The 16,078-nt window shown below is 45.6% G+C and overlaps 1 pseudogene; it reads right to left on the bottom strand.

Moving 5' to 3' along the window:
- Positions 1-421: 421 nt before the first annotated feature.
- LOC150054615 (general transcription factor IIH subunit 5 pseudogene) lies at positions 422-5,671 on the bottom strand (annotated as a pseudogene).
- Between the last annotated feature and the right edge of the window lie 10,407 nt (positions 5,672-16,078).

Here is a 16,078-nt window from a genome sequence, read left to right as displayed (position 1 = left end):
TTAAACAGTGAATCTATGAAGTTTATAGCTGAAAATAAATAGCATTCATAGTACAAAATTCACAATTATGAATAGGAACAAGTAACAATTATCTAAGTTACATTGAAAATCTGATGGCACATTCCATTGAAGTACTAAGGTATTAAGTTACTATTAGAGAAAAACATTTTTATTTGACTAAAAGAACAGCCCACTGTTAGAGAAGTTCATTGTTCTACTTTAGAATTAAAAAGCAACAACAACAACAACATCAATTCAGGGGCTTTGTTTGAACAAATGATCCCACAGTCTTTCCCACAACATGCTCCTAAACTTTCTGCTAGTTTTAACTGATCAAATGACTGGAAATGGGGATGCTCTTTCACTTGTGCTCTTTCACTTGTGCTGCTTGTAATTCCTAAGTAGTTGATGGTTAGTATTTTCACTTCTGGGTAAGAGAAAAAGCATTTTGGTCAGTTCTTCACCTACTTGCTCCTGGAGCACATTAACCAACTCTGCTATCACGAAGACTGAGTGTCACTAATGTCTTAAATGATGAACTTCTTCCCCGGGGCATTAGATTCATCCAGGGACAGGAGGAAGGGCTTCGTGGCAGGATCGCATTCTATAAGCACGCCTTTCAAAAATGCTCACTCTTCCCAGTCTCTCAAAGTTCAGCACACTCACCTTCCAGCTGGTCCTACAGTGCTCCGGCGTCACCGACAGAGGACTCAAAAATTATTCTCCTGCCTCAACATCCCAAATAGCTGGGTACAGGATACTATTTCCATCTTAAAGTGGCTAGTTCTAAAAGTTAAGCTCTGTTGCATAAATAACCATAAAAAGTGCTAGAAAGACTAGAGAAAGGGGCTGGGGTATCTGTTCAATCTAGATCACAGACTCACAGTCCATTAAAGGAGGATCATGGAGCCTCAATTAAGCTCACACCAGACACTGGTGGCTCACACCTATAATCCTAGCTATTTAGGAGGCTTAGATCCGAGGATCCAGGTTCAAAGCCAGCCCAGACAGGGAAGTCCATGATTTTTATCTTCAATTAACCACCAGAAAAAACAGAACTGGGACTGTGGCTCAAAGTAGTAGAGGTCTGGCCTTGAGCAAAAGAGCTCATGGGCAGCATCCAGGCCCCCAGTTCAAGCCCCACAGCCCACAACAACAAAAGCTCCTGAATTCCTTCCCCATAAGGAATTTTTCTTCAAGTCATAGACAAGAACAGTTAAAGTATAAACAGTCCCTCTTTTAGAATTTTCCTTAGTGATGTTACAAAATACAAACAAGCACAAGTTCTCACTGTGTAGTCCAGGCTATCCTCAAACACATAATCCTCCTATCTCAGTGCTGGGGTTATTAGTATGGGTAACCACTCATGGCTTGCATGCATCAAGTCTTAAAGCATCTTCTGTATTTGAAAGTCTAATCACAAATATTAGTGACCTCAGTGGCTTCCACATCTGTACAGGTGTAAGTAGGATGAACACAAACTTCGAACAGTGACCATACATGAAAGTTAGCTGACATTAGCAGAGGGCCTCAGTGGCTCCAGAGGACTCCTATTTGGTGACCTCTGCGATGGGCTAACTGTTCAATTACCCTTCCATTGCTGTGACAACACATCTGAGAAAATCAAATTATAAGGAGAAAAGATTCGTTTTGGTTCACTTTTGGAGGTCTCAGTTGACATGGTTGTTTGGGGCCTGTGAGGATTGTTTGGGGCCTGTGAGGAGACAAGACTATCACTGCAAGAATGCTTGGCGAACAGTATTTGCCTCCTTATTTTTGCTTCCAGCCTTCTGTGAAGTGAAGTTCCTTCAAGGACACACATCCAGTGACAAACTTCCTTCCACTAACACCCACCTCTAAAAAGTTCCACCATTTCCCAATAGCTCATGAGATGGTGATTAAATCTTTAAGGGACATTCTAGATTCAAACTATGGCCTCTGTCTCTCTAGAACTCATATTGAAAAAAAAAAATCAATCCTCTATGTGGCAGTATTAAGAAGCGAATGGACTTCTAGGAGATGACAGAGTCATAAAGAGAATCTAATGTCTAGCTCTTGGAAGTGAGTGCTCAGTCTGGGAATTGAATATTACCTTGGTTTGTTACACAGCAAGCCTAGGGAGCACAAGCCCCTTACTGGCACCATGTTCTTTGCCTCAATATTTCTGGAGGCTAAGGAGTCCAAGAAAGTTTTTTCCTTCATAAATTTCTCAGACTCAGGTTATAGAAAACAGACTAAGACAAGTCACTGTGAGGGTATTCTTCCTTCCTACCTCACCTGGACTCAACAGGAAGGGAATCTGGGATGCCTGAAATGCCTCAAAGACTGAACAAAGTCAGTATAAAAGGTAATTGGCATGTCCATAACACCCAAGAGAGTTAAACTCCCATGCTATATCAGTCATACCTGAGACAAATATAAGGTCCAAATTCCTTCTGAGCTGGCATCTCAAAAGCCTCACTCTTCTTCTTACACAAAAAGACAGACCTCTAGCACCAGACCAGAGGCTCACACCTATAATCCCAGCTACTCAGGAGGCCAACATCTGAATATCTCAGACTTTCCTGCCCAGGCTGGCTTCAAAGACTTTATCTCTAATTAAGCACAAAAAAAAGCCAAGGTTGGGCCAGGAGTTTGGCCTAGTGGTTAAAGTGCTTGCCTAGCATGCACGAAGACCCGGGTTCAATTCCTCGGTACCACATATATAGAAAAAAAGCCAGAAGTGGTGCTCAGACTCAAGTGGTAGAGCTCTAGCCTTGAGAAAGTCCAAGGACAGTGCTCAGGCCCTGAGCTCAAGCCCAGGACTGGCAAAAAAAAAGAAAAAAAAAAAAAAGCGCCAAGGTTAGCCGAGCACAGTGGCTCACACCTGTAATCCTACTCAGGTGGCCTAGATGTAAGGATCAAGGTTCAAGGTTCAAAGCCAGCCAGGGCACAAAAGGACCCGAGACTCTTATCTCCAATTAACTTCTAGAAAATGGGAAGTGGGGCTGGCTCAAGGGTACAGCGGTAGCCTTGAGCTGAAGAGCTCAAGGACAGTGCCCAGGCCCACAGTTCAAAGCCCATGACCCACAAAAAAAAAAGCTAAAGTGGAGCTGTGACTGGGGAAGTAGCATGCTAGCCTAGAGGAAAAAGGCTCAGGCACAGCTGCATTCAGGTCTTGAATTCAAGTGAGTGCACACATACACATACACACACACACAGATATACCCCTATTTGGTGGCAAAAGTCATTCCTAAAGACCTGCCTGGAAACCCCCAGATAAAGATTGGTCCAACCAGGGGCCGGGAGTTTGGCCTAGTGGTAGAGTGCTTGCCTAGCATGCACGAAGACCCAGGTTCGATTCCTCGGTATCCCACATATATAGCAAAAAGCTGGAAGTGGTGCTGAGACTCAAGTGGTAGAGCTCTAGCCTTGAGAAAGTCCAAGGACAGTGCTCAAACCCTGAGCTCAAGCCCAGGACTGGCAAAAAAAAAAAAAAAAAAAAAAAAGATTGGTCCAACCAAACTTTCCAGAGAGCCACCTGCTGTGGTCTCTAACCTTCCTGGGCAGTGAGGTGACAGTGTTGTACGTTTGGAGTGTCAGGACTGTTCAGCACTCAGTTCCCAGAGCAGAGCTGCTGCCTGGTGAGGTGGGCCGGTGGCTTTTCTGACCCTGGAGGCCATAATGAGAGATGCCATGTGTGGAAAGAACTCAAAAGAAGGCCCTGGCCAAAGAGGGCAACACTAATAAAAAGCATCTTCCTTAACTGCTGCCAAGGCTGGTGCCTTGAGAAATACCTTCAAGGAAAGGCTGGCTGAGGGCCAGACCTCTGGCTTTCAGACATGTATGCCAAGGCCTTGAAGCCTGAATGCCACAGATCCCTCTACAGTGGCCAGGAAAATCTGCCAGGAGCACCCCATCTCAGGCTTGTAAATAGACCTCCTCAGCTGTGGATGAATAGACACCAAGTAAGAGTCTGCACACCTTTTTCAATTAAATCTCAAACATTCCTTCCTCTTTTATCAAAGATTCTATTTTTGTCTTTTGGTTTTCAAGACAAACTAAGGGATGCTACTGCTACATTTCTCGACCTTGTCCAAAACACTAAACACTACCCAGACTTACCCAGACTTCCCCTTTCCACTGGGCACAACTCTGCTTCTCTGCCCTCTATCCCGATTAACTGCCCACAAAAGAAAGCCCCGAATGTGCTGGGAGGAATGGAAATTGTTTTCATTTTTTTGTTGTGGTTGTTTTTTTTTTTCCCAGTCCTGGGCTTGAGCTCAGGGCCTGAGCACTGTCCTTGGACTTTCTCAAGGCTAGAGCTCTACCACTTGAGCCTCAGCACCACTTCCAGCTTTTTTCTATATGTGGTACCGAGGAATCGAACCAGGGTCTTCATGCATGCTAGGCAAGCACTCTACCACTAGGCCAAACTCCCGGCCCCAGATTGTTTTCATTTTTATACATAGGAAGCACTGAAGATCCATTTGGCAGGAACAAAGGCAGTTTATAAGTCTGCAGCACTAGCGCTGATTTGCTCAGCATTTACCAAGTGCCTGCTGTATTCTCAAGAGCCTGAGAGAGGTTTTGGGCAGGGAAGATGAGTGGCATCCCTGCCACATGGTCTCCCAGCCTAGTGGAGTTTGCAAATGAGCAATCAAGTCTCTACAGTCTCTATAGGACACTATGGATGGACTTGAGAGGGGACACGAGAGTGCTCACAGGAATCCCTGGTCACAGTGGGGCCCTGGATAGCTTCCCCAAGAAGAGGCATAGAGGCTGAGGGTTAGAGGCCAGACTTGTTTTCTCTTGCCTGACAATCCACAGTAGACAGGTGGTCCAGACTGGAGAGGTAGCCATGGTTGTCCAGGGCCCAGCTTCTTTTAATCTTACGTTTCACTTTTTTTTTTTTTTTTGCCAGTCCTGGGCTTGACTCAGGGCCTAAGCACTGTCCTTGGGTTTTTGTTGCTCCCCTCCTCTCCGGGGCAGCAACACGGGAACGGGGAGGGACACACAGGGCCAGCCTGTACTCCCCCGGGAGCCGAGCGAGATGGTAAGTGTCGAAGACCTAGCCCTCCCCCAATCACCAGGGAAGAAAAAACCACGCTGAGTCAGAAGCAGTGTTAACCATGAAAGCGCATCAGATCTCTCTGCTGATCTCTGCTGATCTCTCGTTCTCTCTGATGCTCTCCTCACTTTATTGCGTCAATTAGTTACATACTGTTAGGGTAGGAGAAGGTGGGCACTGGGAAGCTAGCCAATAGGAAGAGGGCCTCTGTGTTACCACTAAGGGTCTGGGTGGGCTTTCAGGTAGTGGGCAGGACAGGTGCAGGAAAGCGCGCGAGACTTGAGCTGCTGCGAGACCCGCGAAACTGCGGGGGGTTCAATCGAGTCACGTACACAGAAATGCCTTAAGAGAGGTATGCAAAAGACCGAATGCCTGGAAAAAGCCCTTTAATTGCAGCTGAGCCAGAATCAGGCTTCAGGGATGGAGGCTAGGCCCCAACAGGTTTTCTCAAGGCTAGAGCTCTACCACTTGAGCCTCAGCACCACTTCCGGCTTTTTTCCATGTATGTGGTACCGAGGAATTGAACCTGGGTTTTCGTGCATGCTAGGCAAACACTTTATCCACTAGGCCAAACTCTCGGCCCCTAATCTTACGTTTCATCTTTTGGAGCATCTTCGACATCTCTCCATTTGTATGATCAAAACCAGCTTACCAACCATACCAGGAAAAAGAGGCTAATGATTTTTGTCTCACGGGCCCAAATCTAGTCCTATGCCAACTTCTGGCTGTGAGGGAGGCTGGAAGGCAGTGTATAACTGAACAGCCATATGCCAGCTTAACACGAAGGGAAGAAGGGGTGACAGATGTTAGTGGACAATTAGAATTCTGTCACAGAGGAGAGGAATGGCTTGAGGAAGGGCACCCTCAAGGGCAAGAGAGATGAGCTAAGCTCCGCTTTTAGTGCCTTATCAATAGGGCTTCCTGTAAGCCTCCAAATCCAAGAAAGAAATGGTGTTACCATACAGTAAAGGTCAGGTGATTTGGCCAAGGTCCCATGGCTGTAATAGCAAAGCCAAGATAGTTATGAAGTTAGTGGACTCCACAGTCGCTGGTCTCCAGGAGGTAACATTGCCTCTCTGCAAAGCGATCCAGAAAGGAGGAGAGGCTATAGGACAATGATTCCAACACTAGGGGTGCTGCAGGTAGTGAACAAATGAGGCCTAGGAGGCAAGTATGGGCTTGGCACAAGTCAGAAGGTGAATCTTAGAAGCAGCATCTGATTAAGCCTACCATTTTTCAATGTAAAGAGTGAAAATTCAGACTATCTGAGACTAAATTCCTCATAGACCAAGTCTTGGAATTGTGAGGAAAATTGCCAGGTGCTCAAATGTGAAGAGGATCTTTACTCAGTGTGATGATCAATCCGGGCATCTGGCCCAATCCCACGTAGAGCAGGAGTTCTTCCGCATCCCTCAAGGTTTCCAGTTATTGCTAACTCAAGCTCAGTACTGGGGTGTGGGGGGGAAGGCCTTACAACCTCCCCAACCAGTGTCTGAAAGATCATTCTGGATAGCCTATTGAGGTTTTGTTGTTGATTCTCTGTATCATATGATATACATGATATGTGTTTGTTTGCTTGTTTGAGACATACTCTCACTATAGAGCCCAGTCTGGCCTTAGTCCCAATCCTCCTTGGCTCAGCCTCCTGGATTCTGGGATGAAAGGCAGGTGCCACCCCAGTTAGCCTCTGGAGCTCTGATAGATCTACTCGAGTGTAGAGGTTGGATGAGACTCTGCTCCCTGCTCAGGCACTAAGTCCATCAATCCAGGCTGTAGATAACCAGAGTTCAGAGTTCTATCCACCAACGGTTACAACAGTGTGGATCCCTGCACAGAGTCATTTCCTTCTGTAGAGGAACCCAGGGCCACTCATATGATGGAGACCCCTGATGTCTGACAGCATTTCTTACTTCCGTGAGTGTCCGAATATTCATGACCATTCCCGGAGCCTCATGGCCACAACCTTGAAAAAAACTGCTCTGAAAACGTGCAACAGATTTGGCCTATGAATAATTCAGCACAGCTCCTGACTCAGGGGAAGTATTCAGTTACTGATGCTTCTGAACCAGAGAAATAGTAGATAGCTAGCAAGCCAGCGCAGGGCTGAATCTGCTCAATTGGAGGGGATGGGAGGAGGGAAGAAAATGGAGATGGGTAGACAGAATCAATTTCCTCCAATCTGCCTTAGGACCCCCACAGAACAAGGTCAAAGGAAACAGGTGTTGTGAGAGCTACTTGGAAAGACAGGCCATGTAACCCCCAGGAGTGTAATGATGGCATGTGGATTCAAGTAGAGCCCTTGCATCAAGGGATCCTGAACTGAAGTAGGAATATCATCCAGGGTGCAAAAGATCCTCCCAGAATGCCCTGGCACAGGAACCCTCCTTCCATTTTGGCTCAGTGATGTTTCAAGACTGGAAGGTTAAAAGGAGAGAGATGAGTGCTTGGTTGAAAGTTTAACTTCCAATTGTTTTTTTTTTTGCCAGACCTAGGCCCTGGGCTGAGGTGTGTGTGGCACCCACTGTAGGCATTCAACTAACAGCAGGAAAAGTGATTTTGGAGGTCAGCTGGACCTGCCCTGGGAGCTTCAGGGACATTGGAGAAGTGTGAAAGATGTGTGAAAGATGTCCCCTGGTGGAAACAAGAGATCCAGCAGGGGAGAGGAAAGGAGAACTAGGACTTGACCAGTTCTCCCTTGTGGTCCAAACAGAGCACAACTTTTCCCCAGCAGAAATTCCTCCAGAGGACCAGTGCTACCTCTACCTCACAATATTTCCAGGCTCTCAACTAATGACCCTCTCCAGAGGGTCCCTGGAGCTTTCTCGTTTTTAATTATCCCATGAGCCCCCAAGGATTTACTAGCTGTGAAAAAAAATTAATGTTGAATATAACTGCACAGGACGGGAAGGAGTGAGGTTATATCCCTCGGAGCTCAGCAAGTTCCTGGGTGAACTTCTTGGAGGAGCCATGAACCAGCCAGCAGGGAGATGTGGCCCCAGGAGCTAGTGGCCTCAAGTACTCAAATATGGTACCTGGTGGTTCTTTGAAGCTAAAGTCATGTGAGTAACATCTTTTCTCTACTCAGCCCTACAGACATAACCATAGTTCAGTGAGGAAGAACTGGAGGCAGAGTGAGAAGGTGCACAGTGTTAGAACAGTCCAAGTCACAGGTGTATTCAGAGGTGGTCAACAGCGAGCAGAGATGGCCTCCAAGGTGGTTAGCAGGCCATCTCAGAACTGGTCAGGTAAAGGCCTTGTTACAGTAAGAGTCACTGACTCCTGGCAGGTGTCTGAACTCATGTCTTCTCCTTCCTGGCTTCTAAGATGGCTTCCTGGATTCTAAGATGGCTACAAATTACTACAGGAACGAATGGCACAGGGCAAATGACATAGATACAGACATGAAAGAGGTGAAGATTCCCTAGCTCTTATTCTACTCTCAGTTAATTCATTAGGTCCACATAAGGAGTCTCCACTCATACCTTCTCCAGTCACTGTCTTGAGTGCTCTCTTCAAGTGGACCTTCTTGCTGTGCTACAGTTCCACAACTATTATTAGGGGTGGACAGCTTTGATACTGACCCATTTGTCTTTGAGTAGAGGGGGAAGAAGAGACCATTTCCACACAGTTTAGTATCGAAAAGGCCCTCCTCCCATCCCCGAGCCCCGCCCACAAAAGACAGAGGGTCCAGAGAAGGCAGAAGGTCAACAGTGTCCAGCTCACTTATTTCTATTAGGAATCTGGAGCCCCTGAAACAGAGGAGCAAGCTGAGAAGGGTTACTTGTTAAAAATATTTCTCGGGCAGCCACTGAGGAGGAGCTGCTGGGGGCAGGGAGACCACTGGGGGAGGCTATTCTACCAGCCCAGCATACCTCTCAGTGAGCTTTTCATTTTATGCTTTCTGTGAGAAAGATTCAGGAACACACATCTTTGTTATTAACCCTAAGAGCCAGGCACAGGCAGATTGAGCAAGGGTCTGTCTGCAGTCTTAGCAGAGGGAGTCTGGTTTTCCCTTCCCTAACAACACCCCCCACACAACACCCCCCCTCCCACACACACACATACTTAGACCTAGACAGACCCAAATAGCTAGGCTTTGTCTTTGACTTAGCAAGAGAAGGACTTGTCTGCATGCAGACACCCTTCAAAATGCTCCCAACCTTTTTTCCTTTTCTTTCTTGAGACCTTCCCGGCAGGCTGTTGTCATGACAACCATTGCTGACCCAATCTTCAGGAAGCAGCAGCCAGCTAGAGCCCAGAAAGGCTGCATGCGGTCTTTCTGCTGCTAGTCATTATTCAGTCTGTGATGCAATTCTCACTTCTGCATATATTTGCACATATTTTTTCCCCTCACATTCCCCATCCCCACCTCCATTCTGGTGGATTTCCTGGGCAATTATAGCAGCTTATTCTTCCCTGCCCACAATGGTGATTCAACCAAGTAAACAGTGGGCATAAGACCTGAGTGGCAGAGACAGTTCATTACCAGGGATTCTAGAAACCTCAAGAAGGAAGCTCCCTCAAGAAGGAACCTCCCTTCTGGGACTTCCATAGCTCTGACCTTGCTCAGATATTTGTCCTTCATCTAGGGAGAATAAGATCACGGAAGCAATAGCAAGCAGAAAGCCAGCATTCCTGTGACAAAGAGCCTTGGTCCCAACTCTCTCCACTCCAGGAGCTGTTAGAGGAAACAGTGGAAGGTTTACTGTCAGGACTGAGAATTACAGGGATGCTCATATTAAGGACCAGGAAACAGCTGTGTCCAGCACCTGGCATAGGGCTCCCCCTGGCACTATCAGTCAGCTGCTGCTAGTGAAGAATGCACTCTGCTACCACCCAGGGGAGAAGGCAGCCCCAGCCTTCCTCCCTTCCCTATAGGCAACCTGAAGATGCTTTTGCTGGGTTCTGTGAATTAAAACTTCCCCAGCTTTGTATCTGGGCCCTTTGATCTGAGCTACCTCAGCTGTAGTCCCTCAGGAATCACCTCGTTTGCAGAAGAAATAAAGATTCAGCTAACCATCTTGTATAGAAGCCAGATATTCCTTCAATGTCTTTCGAGTTTGGGAATGTGTTCTTTAAGATAGGAAGATCACCTTGTTCCTGCAATGAAGCAATGATTTTTCTATAACTCCTCAAGAACAAATGCCGAGATGAGACCTCACACCTGTGTCCTGGCATGATTTTAACTATGCAAACCTTTCTCACTCCCAGCCCCTAATTCTCCCTACTTAAAGCCAATGTCTGTTCCTCTGAAGGCTGAAGATGTACTGAAAGGCTGTCTTCTCTTTTCTTTGCCCTTCACCATGTCTTATTTGGCACACGAGAGCAAAAGGTTGAATCAATTTGGAACTCCTATACTTTGAGCCTGGGGTCTAAAAATCTAGTTTTAAGTGGGCCCCATTCCTTAGCACTGACCCAGCTTTCCTCTGAATGCTGGAAGGATGGAGTTTAAACATCCAGAGAGAGCCAGACCAGCTTTCAGAGCAGTGGTTTAAACACGTCTAGCCCCAAGGATGTGAAGCAGAGCAGGGCCTGCTATCATCCATGCATGTGGCCCCTTCCAGGTGTTACCTGCTCCAGGCTGAAATGCCTGGGATCCCGAAGTGCTCAACAGATGGGTGATAGTGAAGGGCAGAAAAAGGTTAGAGAAGGGCAGAGAAAGGCTAGAGAAAGGTTATTTCATGGCCCCAGGACACACTGCAGAGAGAGGATATTCCTGCTCAAATGGGCACTTCAGCCCATCTTGAGCCATCTTCTGGGTGTAGACATGAGCTTTTAGGTAGAATGGACAGTTGGGGGGTGTGGAGTGTGAATGAGAAGCACAATTAAGCAGCCCCAGGCCTGAGTATGTTCAGCAGCCGATGGTTTGTCAGACTCAGAATTGGGTCAGGTGGGGGCTGGCTGGTCATCTGGTTCTCCTGTTCTCATTTGAGGGGAATCATCTGATTTCCATGAAATTGTTCCCCTGCTCCAAGGTTCAGTGTCATCACTGTGGGGAATTGTCTTCATGGACAGGGGAGTGTTATATCCCAGCCACTCAAGTGGGACTTGAACCCAGTGTTAAAGTCACCAGCACTTCATGAATCAAGCTAGGAGTCATTTTAATAGCTGTGCAGTGACCTCTCTCCACCTTTGGACTGGTAGAGAGCACCCCCAGCTTCAGTGGGCCGAGTTTTTAAACACTACATGCAGGTGATCACAACCTCATGCAGGTGAGTGTCACCATACGACGTCCCCCTACTAACCACAAGGACCAAACCACGCACACAGGTGGTTGAGCAGGTTAAGCACCTTTACAAAAACAAAATCAGAAGTTGGTGGCTAAGCTTGCAGGGAGAAAGTCTGTTCTGTAAGGAACAGTCTCTTGTCCTATAGAGGTTATTAGTCTTCCTTCTTAGAATTCAGGATGATTGCAAAGAGACTGCAAAGAGAGAATGGCTTGCAGCAGAGATATTTAGAAAAGGGAGGCAAGAATTCTAGGTTTTTCCGATAGCTTTTAGTTAATTCATGGGCCTACAGAGAAAGTGCTTTTCAGCAAAAGCAGATTTTTTTTTAAGTAAACAAGTTTTCATTGAAATTAAAAGAAAAGCTATGAAAGTAGACGACCCCCAAAAAGGAATCCCCCAAAGCAATAGAAGTCCCTGACAGTATGAAGCCTGTGGGATACCATCTAGGAGTTGGGTTCATTTTCCCGACGCATTAAAGAATTGTAAGGAAAGAAAGTACTTAAAGCAGACAGAGCAAGCTTACTTGAAAATGAAAGCTCCAGAAGGAGATGTTTTTTGAGAGGGCCTCCAAAGAGACATCCCCTGGCGTCCTCTCCCAGTTTTTATAGTATAGGCTCCTCCCCTACTTCCTTTTGGGCCTGCCACTGATTGCTTGATTAGCACATGAGCTGCCCTGGCTCTTCTTTTTTTCTTTTCTTTTTTTTTTTTTTTTTTTTTTTTTTTTTTTGCCATTCCTGGAGCTTGAACTCAGGACCTGAGCACTGTCCTTGGGCTTTCTCAAGGCTAGAGATCTAGAGCCACAGCATCATTTCTGGATTTTTCTATGTATGTAGTACTGAGGAATCAAGCCCTGGTCTTTGTGCATGCTAGGCAAGCACTCTACCTCTAGGCCAAACTCCTGGCCCCTGCCTGGAGCAGACATCCATGATATTATGGGAGAAGTATTTGAGTAGAGCTCACAGAATTATGGGGGGGCAGGAGGAAGCATTTGACCAGGAGCCCAAGGCACTATGGAAATAGGAAGTGCCATGATGGGCTACATGTTATCTACTATGGTATGGCTACCCTTTTTATGCCAATTTATCTAAGGAAGAGGCCTAACTCTCCCTCGGGAGGATTCTCCAAGGCTCTTGAGGTAACCTGTCAGGATTAGCTGTCTTAATTCTGTATTTTTTTCTTTTTTGGAAAAATGCTTAAACTGCTCAATCACCTGTGTGTGGTGTTTTCCTGGTCGGGACCACCTGTGTGTGGTATTTTCCTTTTAAAGTTCAGCCCCATGGAAGGTCGGGATTGCTCTCTATCAGCTGGAAAGTGGAGAGTAGTCGTTGCGCTGCTATTAAACTGACTCCTAGCTCCATTCACTGAGTTCATTCTATTGCTGGGGAGTTCGGGGACCCCAAAATGGCTAGGATATAAGTTCTATCTACTTAAGTTTTCTGAGTCTTCTAAAAAAAAAAAATCCTATGAGGAGTTTGGTACCAGTGGTTCGCACCTGTAATCCTAGCTACTCAGGAGGCTAAGATCTGAGTATTGTGATTCAAAGCCAGCCCAGACAGAAAAGTCCCCGGGAGACTCTAATCTCCAATTCATCATTCAAAAAACAAAACAACAGAACCTGGAAGTGGCACTGTGGCTCAAAGAGATAGAGTATTAGTCTTGAGCAAAAAGCTCAGGGACAGCGCCCAAGCCCTGAGTTCAAGCTCCATGTAGAAGGGCACTAGAGCCCCATCTACACTCGATAAATATACTGTCATAAAGGAGGCCTCCAGTGCTCAGAAGTGTTAGATAATTGGCCCAAGTCACAGAATGGTTCCTAATTATTGGAGCCAGAGTCCTTCACAGAGCTTCTCTCCATTCTGTGTTCTACACACAGGGAGGTGGGGTGGGGAGGGCAGCAGGTAGAGCTGCTGGTTCCTGTTACACTGAGCAAGCAACCCAGGCTCTGCAGTGAGTGGAGGCAGCTGTGCTGGGTGATGGGGATTCTGGACGCTCCTGAAGAAGCTCTTCTACACAAAGTTCTCTCATGCAGAGATTCCTGGTTTAGAAGGAGCACCAGACTCTATTAGCCACACACAAGGCTAGTTTTCTGAGTCATGAGCAACTTTCTAGTCAATGATCACATAACATTCAGGACATCGCTGAAAAGACAACTATGGCAGGGCAGACAGATGGGGATTTTGTTTTCATTTTTGTACTGGTAGGGGAGCTTGAACTCAGGACCTGTGCTCACATTTGGGTTTTGTGCTCAAGGCTGACACTCTACCACTTAACTCACACCTCCATTTCTAGCTTTTTGCTGGTTAATTGGAGATAGTCTCTTGGATTTGTGTGCTCAGGTTGGCTTTGAATTACAGTCCTTAAATCTCAGCCTCCTGTGTAGCTGGGATTACAGTCATGAGCCACCAGCACCCAGTGGGATTTTGGTTTCTTTCTTTCTTTCTTTTTTTTTTTTTTTTGCCAGTCCTGGGTTTGAGCTCAGATCCTGAGCACTGTCCTTGGACTTTCTCAAGGCTAGAGCTCTACCACTTGAGCCACAGCACTACTTTTGGCTTTTTCTATGTATGTGGTACCAAGGAATTGAACCTGGGTCTTCTTGCATGCTAGGCAAGCACTCTACCACTAGGCCAAACTCCCGGCCCTGGATTTTGATTTCTTGGGGGAGGCCCTGGTTGCTAAATGTTCCCACTCTCCACAGCTTGCTTTCTTGCTCCCCAGCATTCCTTTATTCTGGATGTTCATCTGGACTACATTTCCCAAGCTCCTTTGCATGTAGATATGGACAAACTTCAACTAACATGAAATAAAATGAAAACAAAGGTGCTGGGAGCCACTTCTAGTCACAAAGAAAAAGAAGAAATCAGTAGGGCCAGCTGGACTCGGTAAACATGGGGCAACCTTACAGACCTGAGGTTGACCATGGAAAAGCAACATTCACATAGGTCCCTGAATGACAGGAAAAGACTGCAGGATTAGTCTGCATAAACAACCAGGTGCTGTCTCGCTTGTAATCCCAGCTCCATGAAGGTGTTTGTATGAAATCTATATTACCCAGTTTGATGTGGAAATCTATATCATTCACCGGGGATGCAATACACCATTATTTTATAACACTAAGTAAGAAAAAATGCTACCAATTAAACTATGTCTCTGTACTTTCACTTAGAATTTTCATTTCATACTTACTGAAAAGAGCTTTTTATGGATTTGATGAGTCATAGATTTTTTTTAAAAAAAAGTATACATCTCCCATGCAAAATAAAACAGGAAATACACATGAAAATGTTGGCTAAGATATTTCTTGTCACTGACTCCTCTCTTTGACTCAGATTTGGCCATGCACTCTCATCTTCTGTGGCATCTGGAGTGTTGGTGATGAAACATTTCTCAGAGGAATCCATAAAAGAGCGGAGTGTCATATGTACTGGGCTCTTAAGACACAGCCATAGTTTTATAGCATTAGCTGACTTTGGAATCTGGAGTCTGTGTATTCCACGATGGTCCAATAAGATTATTTCCATGACATCATAGCCATTTCAGTTGTGAGTGCCCCTGTGATGATGGCAGATGTGTCTCCATCATTAAGTGACATGTGACCATGTGTAGTTATACATCTATTTACAAAGGAAGCTCTTCTGAACCGTCTAGGCTGCCGAGTTCCCAGCCCAGGCTCTCCCACTGGCTGCCGCCTCATTTTTCTTTTAAATAAAGAAAATCGTAGGCCCCAATGTCTCATGCCTATAATCCTAGCTGAGATCTGAGGATGGAGGTTCAAAGCTAGTCTGGGCACGAATGTCCATGAGACTCCTATCTCCAACTGACCACCAAAAAACTGGAAGCAGCACTGTGGCACAAAGTGGTGGAGAGCTAGGCTTGAGCAAAAAGCTTAGGGATAGCACCCAAACCCTTAGTTCAAGTCCCAGGACTGAAAAAAACAAAAACTTCTTGTTTTTATCTCTTAGAATTCATTTAGATAATTATTTATATGATCAGAGCGCCTTCCCCTTTCAGGTTGCTCCTGTTCCATAGAATACTGGACAAGGGATGGGAGGAAAGGACAAACCAGGGAGAAAGCCAAGACAGAACGGCCTGGCAGTGCTCAGGGGCAGGAAGAAGGGGTCCTTAATCTTACAGTGTCCTCAGGAAAAGAAGCCTTGGCCTTAAGAATCTGTTATGTTGGACCAAGCTGGTTTTATGGAGAAAAATTCTCAGGAGACTGTCAGCTACCAACTTGCTGAATCAACTCCTTAAGAAACATTGATTCTAAAAGATCGAAGTGAAGATTCTTGGGCCCCCAAATTTAAGAGTCACTGAAAAAAAGTGGAGAAAATACACTTAAAATTTTACACTTTTTAAGGTGCATGGTATCCTTAACATGTGGCTATTAGATCCAAACAGTACAAGAGAGAGGACTCAATATTTGCATACCCAATGCTATGGACATGGTATTGGAAATATAAACATAACTACATAGACATAAAAACCTATGACTCTTGAACACTTGTTTGTTAAACATGTCATTTGAAATATGATGTAAAAATCAATGTTAATAAATTCTTTAATAAAAAAATTTTACACTTTTTAAAAGAACACTGGCCTTGAGCTCAAATACCTGAAGTCCTATTTTCAAGCTATAAATAAGACCTTGAGCAAGTCTCTTATCTTTGAAATTCCTACACCCATTCCCTCCCCTACCCCATCAAGCAAAGGAGTATCTGGAGAACACAAAATAGAAACCAGTATGAAAGTGCATGATTTAAAATGGGCTGTTAATGTATGAAGCAGAGTCTTTTGTTTTGGATCG

Source organism: Megascapheus bottae, chromosome 14 (assembly GCF_031878675.1).
Source record: "Megascapheus bottae isolate mThoBot1 chromosome 14, mThoBot2.hap1, whole genome shotgun sequence".
NCBI classification, from domain to species: Eukaryota; Metazoa; Chordata; class Mammalia; order Rodentia; family Geomyidae; genus Megascapheus; species Megascapheus bottae.
This window is presented reverse-complemented; position numbering and strand designations above follow the sequence as displayed.